Source organism: Schistocerca americana, chromosome 2 (assembly GCF_021461395.2).
Source record: "Schistocerca americana isolate TAMUIC-IGC-003095 chromosome 2, iqSchAmer2.1, whole genome shotgun sequence".
Taxonomy (NCBI): Eukaryota; Metazoa; Arthropoda; class Insecta; order Orthoptera; family Acrididae; genus Schistocerca; species Schistocerca americana.
In genome coordinates this window covers 119435315-119450443 of record NC_060120.1, presented here as the reverse complement: position 1 = coordinate 119450443, position 15129 = coordinate 119435315, and positions in this window count along the sequence as shown.

The following is a 15129-nucleotide window of genomic DNA, read 5'->3' as shown; positions in this document are numbered from 1 at the left end:
TAAGTAGTTCTAAGTTCTAGGGGACTGATGACCTAAGATGTTAAGTCCCATAGTGCTCAGAGCCAGGTAAGATCAGGGCTTCTTGGAGGCCAGTGATGAAGTGCTCTGTCACGGGCTGCCTGGCGGCCGATCCATCGCCTCGGGTAGTTGACGTTCAGGTAGTTACGGACAGATAAGTGCCAATGTGGTGGCGCTCCATCCTGCTGAAATATGAATTGTTGTGCTTCTTGTTCGACCTGAGAGAACAGCCAATTCTCTAACATCTGTAGGCCAGTTACAGTAGCACCTTCGAAGAAAAAGGGACCAAAAACTTTACTGGCTGAAATGGCACAGAAAACGTTCACCTTAGGCGTGTCACGTTCATACTGAGTTGTTTCCCGCGGATTCTCAGTGCCTCATATACAGACATTGTGACGGTTGACTTTCCTGTTAGTGTGGAAAGTTGCTTCATCACTAAACACAATCTTTGAAACGAAAGATTCATCTGTTTCCATTTGAGCAAGGATAAAATCACAGAAATCGATTCTTTTAATCTTATCAGCTGCAGACAGTGCTTGAACCAATTTCAGACGATAAGGTTTCATAACTAACCTTTTTCGTAGGACTCTCCATACAGTTGATTGTGGAATTTGCAGCTCTCTGCTAGCTCTGCGAGTCGATTTTCCTGGGCTGCGAACAAATGCTTGCTGGATGTGTGCTACATTTTCATCACTCGTTCTCGGCCGTCCAGAACTTTTCCCTTTGCACAAACACCCATTCTCTGTAAACTGTTTATACCAATGTTTAATACACCACCTATCAGGAGGTTTAACACCATACTTCGTTCGAAATGCACGCTGAACAACTGTCGTCGATTCACTTCTGCCGTACTCAATAACACAAAAAGCTTTCTGTTGAGCGGTCGCCATCTTAGCATCAACTGACGCTGACGCCTAGTCAACAGCGCCTCAAGCGAACAAATGTACAACTAAATGAAACTTTATAGCTCCCTTAATTCGCCGACAGATAGTGCTTAGCTCTGCCTTTTGTCGTTGCAGAGTTTTAAATTCCTAAAGTTGTGGTATTCTTTTTGAATCACCCTGTATACATTAAGGTGACAAAAGTCATGGAATACCTCCCAATGTCGTGTCGATCTCCTTTCGCCCGGCGCAGGGCAGAAACTCGCCGTGTCATGGACGCAACAAGTCTTAGGGAATCCCCTGTAGAAATACTGATTCATGCTACCTCAATAGGCGTCCATAACTGCGAAAGTGCAGACAGTGAAGAATTTGTGCACGAACTGATGTCTCTATTATGTCCCATAAATGTTCAAAGGGACTCATGTCAGGCGATCTGGACAGCCAAATCAATTGTTCTAATTGCCGAGAATGTTGTTCCCATCAGTCGCGTACAATTATAACTGGTACATGGAGCGTTGTAATCCATAAAAATGTCATCGTTGCTTGGGAATATGAAGTACACGACTGGCTGCAAATGGTCTCAAAGTAGCCTAACGTAACCATTTCTAGTCAATGTTTGATTCAGTTGTACCAGAGGACCCAGCCAATTCCATGCAAACACAGCCTATACCATTGTCAGCCACCGGCAACTTCCATGGTGCTTCTTGACAACTTCGGTCCATGGCTTCGTGGGGTCTGCGCCGCCTCGAATCCTACCAGCAACTCTTACCAACTGAAATCGGGACTCATCCGACCAGGCCACAGTTTTTCAGTCGTCTAGGATGCAACCTAAACTGTCGCGAGCCCAGGAAAGGCGCTGCAGTCGATGTCATACTTTTAGCAAAGGCACTCGCGTTGTTCGTCTGCTGCCATAGCCCATTAATGCCAAATTTCGCCGTACTGTCCTAATGGATACCTTCTTCGTACATCCCACATTGGCTTCTGCTGTTAGTTAAAGCAGTGTTATTTGTCTGTTAGCACTGGCAACTTCATGCAAACGCCACTGGTCTCGGTCGTTTTATGAAGGTCGTCGGTCACTGCATTGCCCGTGGTGAGGGGTAATACCTGAAATCTGCTATCCTCGGCACACTCTTGACATTGTGGGTCCCGGAACGCTGAATTCCCTAACGATTTCTGGAATGGAATATCCCTTGCGTCTAGCTCCAGCTACGACTCCGCGTTCAAAGTCTGTTAATTTCCGTTGTGTGGCTACAAACACGTCAGAAACCGTTTCATATAAATCACCTGATTCTAAATGTCAGCTCATCCTTTCACTGCCCTTTTATGCCTTGTGTACGGGATACTGTAGTCTTGTGTGAACGTGCATATCGCTACCTCATGACTTTGTCGCCTGGTATATAAGAGTGCATTGCCAACGTGCTGCACTTAGTTCACTCATGAGTAACATCCCACCTCCAGTTCTTCAAAGAATGGAACTCCCATTTATGAACGTCACAGTTGATGCTGAAGTTTTACTGCATAAACAACCAACATTTAGTAAGCAATAAACTGTATTCTCTTCATTATTTTCTAGTCATGTGCGAGAAGAAGTAGAGGAAAAGTTTGAAATTATATTAAAAATGTTTGTTAGAAGTCGACAAGTGCAGTCTCATATACTGGATGTATATAGTCTGGGTAATTTGCGCGTCGTGAGTAATGGTGCCTCAAGACATACAAGTAAATTTCTAATTTACTTACTGTGTTAAACGTTTACTGTACATAGATGTTTAAATTTTTGTTGCCCTTGGAAACCGTCAGTCAAGCAACCTCCGTCTGGTAACTGTTTTAGCCAATCAAATGGTTCAAATGGCTCTGAGCACTATGGGACTTAACTTCTCAGGTCATGAGTCCCCTAGAACTTAGAACTACTTAAACCTAACTAACCTAAGGACATCACACACATCCATGCCCAAGGCAGGATTCGAACCTGCGACAGCAGCGGTCGCGCGGTTCCAGACTGTAGCGCCTAGAACCGCTCGGCCACTCTGGCCGTCTTTAGCCAATTAGTTTCATACACTGTGCAACAGAATTAAAGTAAACCTCGTAATTGTCTCCCATTGCGAGCCGTACGTTTGGAACTTGGCTCAAAGGTGCCTAGAACCTTCATCCGTAACGGTACAAAAGCGTGGTGGCGTGCCAACGTCACCTTTGGGCTCGGTGATGTTTCAAACAGGAGGGTGTCGACACATGCGAAAAAAGTCCACAGCTGAAAAGATCATGTGAGCTGTAAGGTGGGTTAATGATCTTGCACTGGCATTGCATGTGTGTAAGAGCGACCGTGATGACATTCTCATCGCGTGACAAGTCCACGGTAGAGTGGAGTGGAATTGTGAAATATGGTATCAATGTGACACCATTATCTCATTTTGCACCTGACATGCACTTTTGAACTGTGGCCTTTTTCACCAAAGCCGATCATGAGGGTGACATGAAAAGGCGTCACGTTTTTGCAGCGTTACGGAGGAAGGTTGAGGCACCCTTTGGGCTAAATTTCAAACCTATGCCACGCAATGGGAGGCAGTTACGGGGTTTCGAAAAAAAGTGATCCTGTAATTCTATTGCGCAGAGTATATTACTTATCAAAACAGTGATACATGCATCCGAAAAAGCGTAAAACACTGAAACGGATTCATTACTGGCCCATTAATAAGCTGCGCTAACAACATTGTTTCATTTGCACACCTACGTTTGGTTTAGTACTGTACGTCAGTAATGGAACAAGTAATTAATTTTGTCCGAAAGGGAACAGCAAACCTTTATTAACGAGCTCTCTGACTTTAGTGAGAAATACCAACTACTCTCACGGGAGTTCTGTTTTAATTAAGTTCCGATTAATTCGCTGCGCTGCATTACAAACAGACCATGATTCAGTATCTTTGCATCAGAGCCGGACTGTTTAATTACGTCCAACGGGAAAACACCGAAGCAACGCAGTATAATTATATTCACGTTTTATAGGCGAAGCTCGACTGCTGCAGTCAGTTTTTTCAGGTTTTAAATGAACACTTTGCCACTTGACTGTATTGTTGTTCATTAATTACGACCTAGGTTTCGGTCTTTTATGCCATTTTCAGGTGGCTGAAACCTGGATCGTAATTAAATAAACAATAATACAGTGAAATGGCTGAGTATTCGTTTGAAAACTATTGCACGACTGTTTCTCAGCAACATTAAAAACTTCGTTTCTGTTGTCGCCGAACACTGCTTCCTGCATCACAGTATCTTTTAACTCTGAAGGATTGTTTCTTGTGTCTCTGCTTCTCTTACCCAATATTTTGCTTTAGAATGTATTTGTTATTGACATTTTATACTTCCGAATATGGCCTATAAACTATATCTTTCTCTTTTATCTCGCTGATGGGACGCCTTTTGTTACTTACCTCCGTCACGAATTCATATGATTATTTTCATTCACTAATCAGATCGTTCTAGGTACTTTTCCGTATACTCAAATTTCCTTCACTTCTGTCAGTTTTCTTTCAGTTATCTAGGTCTTCTCTATACAGTAGTACATGCTAAAGAAAATATTTAGCAAGTCTTCCTGTAATGAATGTTCTTGATAATCAAGACAATGCAAAGATGGCTCATTGTCAATATTTGCAACAATTATTCCTCATACGTTTCTTCAATGTCATTTATCTCTCAGATAACAATAACTTTTATTCACCTCTTTCAACTGAACTTCTATTAGTGTTTTTTCTTAAGCTCAAAAACGGTTCAAATGGCCCTAAGCAGTATGGGACTTAACATCTGAGGTGATCAGTCCCATAGGCTTAGAACTACTTAAACCTAACCAACCTGAGGACGTCACACACATCCATGCCCGAGGCAGGATTCGAACCTGCGACCGTAGCAGCAGTGCGGTTCCGGAATGAAGCGCCTAGAACCGCTCGGCTTTACTTAAGCCTGCTTCACCTAAATGTTTTTTTTTTTTTTTTTTTTTGTCTTCGAAGAAGTAAAAGAGATATTTGTTTGGTAAGCTACAAATACACTGGTGTGCATATCTTAAGAACGATAACACAGCTCCAGCAAACTTGGAGCACATATGGACAGAACTGATACGCTATATTTCTGAGAACATTTGTTGTGGAGAAAAACAACGGTCTGCCGTTGAGCAGTTGACGTTCGTGGAATTCCAGCAACTGCTCCGTTCGCCGCCACCGCCTATCATCGTGGTATAAATGGTTGTCAGATAGTCACATTCTGACCAAAACCGAAAACCAGTCCCAATAAAAAAATTTTCGCGGTCAAGACTATGTGTAATCCACTTTTAAATGCTAGAGTATAGTACAGAACGCAACTCAAAAAAATTCACAGTGTGAGGAATAGGAATGACACTTTTATTCATAGACAATAACTACATTGAAGTTGCTGCGATTCATGGTGGTCCCACAGACATTTAAAGAGGGTGGCACATGGCCCTTAATAGAGTGTGCCATCACCACGGACGGCAGTATATGGTTTGCAGCGTGCTCCCATACTGGACATAACGTTGGTAAGGAGTTCTTGTCGTAGGTGTAGAAGAGTACGTGCCGAGAAGGGGGGATATAATTGTTACATCCCACTCCTGACACCAAATGTAAAAGAGCTCGTGGTTTGGGGATGGGGAGAGAAACTTCTGACATCGATGTTAATGCATGAAATGGCAGGAAAGGGGAAAGAAGGCTGTTAAATATGCCTCGTAGCGGCAGTGTGCAGGAGGTCGAGCGGTCAGGATTTGATAGTGGGCATTCAGAGCTGCCGCTAAAAGACAAAACAGGGAATTAAGTACAATAAGGAGGATATATTTCAATATGCGGAGCACAAACGGCGGGCCTAGGGTCGGAAGTTAGCAGGTTTAGGCCAGTCTAAGAGGTCGAACAATTAAATGAATTCGGCAACGGAAGGGGAAGCGGTTCGTGTTAACTTACGTTGGTGGCCGGTCGTGAAAGCAGAGCATGAGGCTCTGCCTTCCAAAAGGACGTCTGTTCTGTTTGAGGTCTAGATTACAAGAGAGAGAAGCAACTGTGTTGTGCTCCGCAGGACGCTCCTGCGACCACATGCGTGATCTGTATCCTGTGCACGCTATTGGCTAAAACCAATCCCGTGAATTCGCTAACAGTTTCAGCAGAGGTCTCAGGGCGTCTCTTGCCAGCAGCTTTAACTGGACAGAACTGCCTCGGTTTTGAAAGGCAAGCGACTTGTGTCACGTAGAAACGGCGTGAATTACCCTGGGAGAAAGCTTGTAAAGATTCCACTGGGCCTTTGAAATAAATTTTTTAAACTAATTCCTTAAAATATTCCTTGACTGGCTGCCATCCTGTACAGAGGATTTCCATTCCTTCACCAGCGCGGTTGACAACTGTTGAATGGTCATTGGTGCACGTGGCCGTGTTGCAGTTCGTCTTCTCAACGCATCCCACACATGCTGGATGAAAATTAAGCCGGGGGAACGAGCATGCCAGTCCATTCCGCGATTATATCGTTTCCTGATCTCCTCCACCTGTGCTTTTGATGCGGTCACCCACTGTCGTCCATAAAAATTAAATCTGGGTGGAATGCACTCCTGAAAGCATGCAGATGAAGAAGAACGACGTCGTCACAATACCGTTGACAATTGAATGTACTGTGCTCAACGAATTAGAGGTCAGTATGACCATATAATATTATGTCTCCTCACACCAAAACACTGCAGGCCAGATTGGCCGAGCGGTTCGAGGCGCTACAATCTTGCACCGCGCGACCACCACGGTCGCAGGTTCGAATCCTGCCTAAGGCATGGATGTGTGTCATGTCCTTAGGTTAGTTGGGTTTAAGTAGTTCTAAGTTCTAGGGGATTTATGACCTCGAAGTTAAGTCCCATAGTGCTCAGGGCTATTTGAACACCATAACACCTGGACTTCGAAAACGATGTGTTCGGCAATGTCTCTCGTGCATTCCGTGTTCCCACCTCTTGCCATAAGTAGATAAGTGCAGTACTGTAGAATATAGCCTGGCATTCGTATGTATTGGTGCCGATGGGCATCAGCTACTGGCATAGTAATAACCAAGGGCAACTAACGGCACGCCACAGGGTGGCTAGCTAAGAGAACGCTCCAGTCACTGTCCCATAAGTCGAAAAACAGAGAGTTGCATATGAAAATCTACACTTAGCATTTATAACAGAATATAGAAGCTTAATACGAAGATAAGACTGACTGACGAAACAAAACAGAAATTTAATGAAAGTAACGACTGAAAACTAATATCAAACGTAGGCTCCCCTGTGATTGGTTGCTGCTTCTCAGATTGTGCTTATTTCTCACGAAGTGTCATCTTCCCAAATGTTGTTCTCGCTTCTGGTGGAGGGCTCACTTATAATGGAGAACTGGCAGGGCGCACTTCTAGCGCAGACTATGGAGGTAAGTTTGCAAAATCAGACATAATGTCTGATGGGATACCGCAGTCACTGGTTATACAATGTTGCTTATAATCCGTCTTCATTGCAAAAATGTTTATTCACATGACCGGTTCGGTTCCTCTAGAACCATCTTTAGATCTGAAACGATAATGACACTAATTTACTATTACACAAATGCAAATCTTTTTCATCCTATCCGATCAACATCAAATGTACCAGAACGTACCTGCAATTTCGGTTACAGGAGTAACTCGTCCACACACAGCAACCTTCACATGCTGCGTCACATAAAATTGTTTGTTTTTTTTTTCCTTTGTTGAATTTCAATTCCCCCCAAAGGGGGCGGGCTGGCAGCAGCTTAGTATGCCGCTCTTCAGCCTACAGACTTTGTTACAAAGATGAAGAGAATAAATAATAAAAACAGGCGATAAAATCGAAGACTTAAAGAGTAACATGGCGAAAAGAAATCGTGGAACTTAAAACAAAGAACAGAGGGATGATGACGCTAAGAAAATACATACAAAGCAGACAGGTAAAACAATAGACAGACAATTAAAAAAACACGGCGACAGTCTGGTTTCTGTTCGCAACACGAGAAAGACGAACAACACTGAACAGTCACTGGAACACTGCACTAAAAAGTTGGTAAATGTGACATACCACAGCCGAGAGCAGGTGGGGGAAACTGGACAGATGATGGGAAAATAAAAAAGGGGGGGGAGCCGGGAAAGGAGCTGATGGAGGATGAGGACCCATAAGAGGGGTGGGGGGCGCTGGGCAGAAGCGACAGGGAGTGGGGTAGGCAGATGAGGGGAATACAAAAGGACTCGGGGGGGGGGGGGAGAAGGGAGGTAGGGAGAGGTTTAGTGGGGAGAAAACAGGACGGAAGGGGGGAAGAGGGAGCCCAGGGAAAGGACAGAGGAAAGGAGGGGGAGTGAGGATCAGGGTTGATAGGAGGGATAAATGTAGGGAGAGAGGGCATCATCCGGGAGGGGGAGTTGATGGAAGCCACCTTGGGAAAGGAGATGTAGGGTGTAGAGATGGTGGGTAGGGGGGACACAACGGTGAAGATGTGGCAGAGGACGGGGATGGGAGAGGAGAGGAGCAACCAGGCGGTGAGGGGGTTCAAGACGGGGGGAGGTGTAGAGGATGCGGATATGTTCAAGGAATAGGAGCAGATGGGGAAAAGGAATGAGATCATAGAGGATCCGCGTGGGGGACGGGAGGCGTATATGGAAGGCGAGGTGGAGTGCATGACGCTCAAGGATCTGGAGGGACTTATAGAATTTGGGGGGGGGGGGGAAGACATCCAGGCAAAACTGGCATAACAGAGGATGGGACAGATTAAGGATTTGTAGGTGTGGAGGATGGTAGTGGGGTGCAACTCCCATGTCCGGCCAGAGAGGAGTTTGAGGAGTCGGAGGTGGTTGTGGGCTTTGGATTGGATGGAGCAGAGATGAGGGATCCAGGTGAGGTGACGGTCAATGGTGAGGCCAAGGTAGGTGAGGGTGGGGGTGAGGTGGACAGGATGGGCGCAGACAGTAAGGGAGAAATCCAGGCGGAAGGAGCGAGTGGTACAACCTATGATGATTGTCTGGGTCTTGGAAGGGTTGAGTTTCAGGAGCCACTGGTTACACCATGCAGCAAGAAGGTCAAGGTGATTCTGGAGAAGGCGTTGAGACCGTTGGAGGGTAGGAGCGAGGGCGAGCAATGCAGTGTCATCAGCATATTGCAAGAGGTGTACTGGAGGGGGGGCGGGTTGGGGCATATCTGCCGTGTACAGGAGGTAGAGGAGAGGGGAGAGGACAGAGCCCCGGGGCACACCTGCAGAGGGGAGAAGGTGTGGGAATTGGCATTATGGATGGTAACATAGGAGGGGCGGTGGGAGAGGAAGGAGGCCACCAGACGGATGTAGTTGATAGGAAGGGCGTAGGTTTGGAGTTTAAACAGGAGACCGGGATGCCAGACACGGTCATAGGCCTTTTCGAGGTCAAGGGAGACAAAAATGGTGGAGCGACGGGAGTTAAGTTGGAGGGAGAGGAGATGAGTGAGGCGGAGGAGTTGGTCATCAGCGGAGAAGGAAGGTCGAAAGCCACATTGGGTGTTTGGGAGGAGGTGGTTTTAGCGGAGATGGTGATGGATGCGCCGGGAAAGGATGGATTCCAAGAGCTTGCTGAACACCGATGTGAGACAGATAGGACGATAGGAAGAGGCATCAGATGGAGGCTTGTTGGGTTTGGAGAACATCAGGATACGGGAGGTTTTCCACAGGTCGGGATAGAAGCCAGTGGCAAGGATGACATTGTAGAGGGTGGCAAGGATTGAAAGGAAGGAGGGAGGGCAGTGTTTGAGGTGGCGGTAGGTAACGCAGTCATGGCCGGGAGCAGTGTTGCGTTTAGTGCAGAGTGTGAGGCTGATTTCCTGTGTAGTGATGGGAGTGTTAAGTTCAGATGGTGGTGTGTGGCCCAAGTACTGGAAGCTAGGAGCAAGGGGAGGAACAGGGGTATTTGTACGGTCCATGACATCAAGGAAGAGGGAATAATCAAAGTGGGGATCATCTGGGATGGAAAAAACATCAGAGAGGCGGGAGGCAAAGTGGTTGGCCACACTGAGGTTGTCAGGAAAGAGACGGTCATTAAGGAGGAGAGGGTACTGCGGGGTGGGGCGGTTCCCAGTAAGGTGGAGGAAAGCAGACCAATACTTGGAAGAGTTTATGGGGAGCGTGATGTTGAGTTGTGTACATCTCTGGTGCCAGGCACGGCGTTTCTTCGCAGTAAGCAGGTTGCGGATGTGTCGTTGTAATTGCCGGTGGCGGGTAAGTGTATCCCGGTCACGAGTGTGGAGAAAAGAGAGGTAGAGCCGGCGGGACTCTCGAAGGAGAAGGACGGCCTGTGGAGGCAGGGCAGGGCAGTGAGGGTGGATGGCTATGGTGGGGATGTGGGTGGCGACAGCGTCAGACAAGGTCTGGTGCAGGAAGGCAGCAGTGCGAGAGATGTCATCAGGAGATTGGAGGGTAAGGTCGTGGCCATCAACCTGGGTGTGAATGGAGTCCCGGTATGCATCCCAGTTGGCACAGGAGTAATCATGGACAAGTTTCGGAGGGACGTCAGGGCAAGGAGGGTTGCAGGGATAGCGACCAGTAGAGATAGTCAGGAGAACAGGAGCATGGTCACTGCCAATGAGTTCAAGGACATCTGCAGTGATGCGTCCAAGGAGGTTGGGAGAGGCAAGGACCACATCAGGAGTGGTGTTGGATGCGGGTTGGGTGTGCTGAGGCAGGGGAACCAGGTCGCCCTGGAGAGTGGTGAGAAACTGATGCCACCGCTGGAGGTCGGCAGGATCACGGCTGTGGATATTGAGGTCGGCGGCAATCACGTAGGTGGAGAAGATGCAGTCAATGTGGGCCAGGAAATCGTACGTGATGGGGGTGCAAGGGCGGATATAAATGGTGGCACAGGTGATGGTAAGAGTGGGGAAGAAGAGGTTGAGGGTGAGATGCTCGGCAGGATTGTTAAGGAGAGGTTGGGGCCGGACAGGGAGGTGCTTGAGGTGGCCTATAGCAACCTCGCCACGCGCCAGAGGGTACGGGTTATCGGTGCGGTGTAGGGTGTAAGGAGCCGTGGAGACAGAGATACGGGGTTGAAGGAAGGTTTCATTTAGGACGAAGGCATCCATGCATGGAGGGTGTGGAGGAAGAGGAGTTGGTGGGTAGGCAGGGAGCGAATTTTGTGGTACAGGAGACGGTAGGGTTCGTGTACCATGGGAGGGGAGAATTAGACGAGGGTGGTGAGGGGGGTGAAGGTGAAGTGGGCCTGGTTGTGGGAGTATGTGGCATAGGTGGTAAGATGGAAGATGGAACGGGCAGCGAGGGCGATTTGGGAAAGAGCGTGTGAGCGCTGGAAGGGGTGGATGATTTGGAGCACAATGGTGGTGAAACGGATGATGTCCTCGGCAGTAGGGGGAGGGCGGAGCGAGTTGTTGGGGTGGATGGGGTCATCAACAGGACGGACAGGGACGGTGAGCTCAGGGGTGACAGGTGAAGGTTTCGCTTTACACTTCGAGGAGTAGGTGGGATGTGGTTCATTGCAAGTGTTGCAGGAGGGGGGAGAGGTGAGGTTGGGGCAGTTCTTGAGGAAGTGGGAAGCTTTGCAGTGGGGACAAGTAGGGGGGTTCTTGCAGGCAGAGGTAACGTGGTCGTTGTAGGTGAGACAGCGTTGGCAGCGGTAGGATTGGACTGGGGAACGGGAGGGGTCCACCTTATGACGGCGATTGTAGATGAGGGCTCCCTCGGTGACGAGGCGGTCAATAGAGGAGGAGGATTCGGCGAATATCCGCATGAGAAAGTCGGCCCGGCATTATAAAACTATTACCGATAGGTGGCGTCTGGTACAGTTGTTATATTACATATGCATATACTGTATTTAGTAGATTTTTGTAATTTACTTTTATCTCTAAAAATACTTAATTAAAACCTATAGGTGTCAAGGTTGAAATCTGTACTTGTCAAAATTAAAATACACAATAAAATCATTATTTTTGTACGATCTAAAACAAAGGACGATTTCTATATCCATGGCGCTGGTGTAGACTTGTTTTCCTCCATAATCTGCTTCGGTGGTTCCTGCTATTTTGGTGTTGTGCCGCGATCCGCTCAGACATCTGACGTCCATCGCCGTGGGCAAGAGGGCAGCGCAGGAGGGCCCCGTCAACGACGCCAGGCGCTGCACGCATCTTCCGGCTTTTTCATCATGCACCATCTCTCATACTTCGGCTTGGACTTCTATACCCAACAGTGATCATCTCAGTAAGTCGTCATAAATACTAAAATAGACGTTATGATTGAACTCGCTTTGCTCGTTGAGGATTAAATCCGGATTTCCTTTTTGTGAGTGTGTATTTCATCTTCTCCCAAAATGTTAAAAAACCGTCCCTTATGAGCTCTATGTAGGATGTCTAAATTTTGTTCAATGTTCGTGACTGAGTGCTTTAAGGCAGCCATATGCGCCCCAAACGCTGTTGTTAAAACGGACTATAAGTAACATTGTATGCAGATAAGGACGACAGGCGAAATGGTCTGCTGTCTTGGCAAGTGGTAACTACGTTGAAACTACTCTAGCCACGGTTTTGATTCCATTTTACATTTCAAATAGAGCTGTAAGATAGAACGACAACTTCAGAAACTTTAATGGTCTCATACGTATATGATGTTACGCATGTAGATTGAAGCGGCTAGAGAAAAATTTGTTCCAAAACCGGAATTCGAGCCCGCTTCACCCGCTTACTAGGCAGGTGCGTTAGCTCTAAGCCACTTTGGGGCAGCAATTCACAGAGCTGCACGAATTACCATGGCACAACTCCCTTGTCAATCCATATTCCCCCATACACGCGAACAGAACTGCTGAGGCTCTCTGTGTTCTGGAATAGTCCCTCAGCATCGAATGTGAGAGGCGGATTCAGCCTGAAACCCATGAGTAGGTACTTATACAAATTAAATGACACAGCTTCTGAGACTTTATCTGATACAGATATAATTTTATGTATATGGACTGAATCGGCGAGTGGAAATTTATACTGAGGGCGGGAATCGAACCTGCGTCTCCTGCTTACTATGTAGGTGGCTCAGCCACAAAGCCACCTTGGCATAGCAGTCCGAACAACCGATTTCCAGCCTTGGTTCAAATTTTCACTCAGCGCTTCAGTATATACGCACAAAAGTGGTAAGATGTTAGTGTACAGACTTACAAATTCACATATGTGTTGTTACCAGCAAAATATTAAACATTTTGTATTTAAAAGTATTGCTATGTTGGCATACTAAATAATTCAGTGTGTATAGTTATAGTGAAGATTAAAGTAAGCAATTACAGGTTACAGACGTATGACGAGTAATGTAATTGTCTGTGAGCTTAGAGGCGTATCGAGGCCTGGAAGAGTAACGCAGTCACGAGGCGGCTCTTCGCAAGTGTCGTCAATGCTGACGTCAACTTAAGGAGGACGCCGGTAAAGGGTGAAAATCTCGGAGTATGTTGGTGCGAGAACGGCAGTAGTGGGTACGGGCCAATTGGCGAAGGTGTCGGAGTGCAGATACAAAACATTATCCTCAGATATTATAAGGAAAGATACGAAAATTGCATCCAATTGGCTTACGGAATAAATTAGATAAAACTATGCATTGTGACGCTAAGAAATCAATGCAGCATTTCACGACTCTGTGTGAGCCCTGGTTTTTCGTTAACACTCATTTTGACAAATAAAGACTGAAAGATACTTTAAATTGTACAATTGACAAACAAATGGTTTTAAAATCATAAACAATATGTCAAACTGGAGCAGAATTTCACAAAAAACACGTGCTGACATGGCCTGTTTAATCCTAAAATAGATCCAGAACGACGAGGAGTTTGATTATCACTATTCAGTTTTATTGACCAGATCCAGTGCACTCCACAATAAAATGTATCTCGACATCAGCACGCGTCACCCTATTCCTTTAGTCTTTTCCTAAATGTAACTGAGAAAAAAGAGGAACAAACAGAAGACATGTTCAGGTGTCACTGTAACTTTGCACACATATACACCATCAGCGCTACGTAAATGATTGGCATTGCAACTGTCGGTGACAAACAGAATGGTCGCCAGAGGGCTGCTTTTGTTTACTGTTGTTGCCAGACCTGGTAGGGTATGTAAGGGGCATGAACAAACAGAGTTTGAAAGGGACCTCATTGTGGGTCTCCACATGGTTAGCAGTTCAGATCGTGTAATATCGAGATTTATGGGTACTGGTTGATAACATCTGACCGCCACAACACAGAATCGCCGAATTTTGCACAAGTATACATTGTAAACTTTTCACATCTGCACCCCTACAAGTAACAAACTATCTGTAACATTCTGTGTTTCCCGACACCATTGGTCAGAGATTATCAGCAGCCAGACTTGGGAATTACCATCCCACATGTAGGCTGTCGTTAAGACAACAACACAAACGGCTACGTTTGGAGTGGTATCATGACTGGGATGCATCGACTGCTAATGATTGGCACCACATCATATTCAGCAGTAATCACATTTCTGCGCTAGCCCAGAGAACATCGCCGGCGGGTAAGGCGGCGATACCTGTGACGTCACAATCCAAGATGACGATTCAAGATGGCGCCCTGCGCACCCTGGGCAACCTGTATGCCATCGGAATCCAAGAGTGTGACCTGATCACAGTGGAACAGACGCATCCACTCATATAGAAAAAGGTGTGTGTAATGCAGCTGTAAATGTACATTGTAAACAATTGTATGTATGACAGTGAAAAATGAAAGACAAAAACAGTGACTAGAGTATAAGAAATCAGACCTACTTGTTCTTTTTTATTTTCGTAAAAATAATTTCACCGTTTCTGATAATACGCTTTTCACGAAAATATATGTGCTACATGTTAGACTAATTCAGATAACATGTGTTTCAACACGAGATGAACTATTTCACAGACAGAAAAAACAAAGTACAGAAAACTGTATGTACCATTTTTACAAAAATAATTAACCGTTAAATAAAGTAAGAGTCACATGCTAATATCTTTTTACAGCTGATGAACTTTTAAGTTCTTTCCCTGCACATTAGAGCAGTGTTAGTAATGTTTACAAAAAGAAAAACAGCTGATTGCGAGCTAACATCCCAAAGATGTTCGGGCTGAGATGCGGTTCCTCTCTTTCGAAATGTCTTGGCTCAAACTCGTCTAGGAGTTGAACCGAACGTGTCGCATTATCATCATCATCATCATCATTTAAGACTGATTATGCCTTTCAGCGTTCAGTCTGG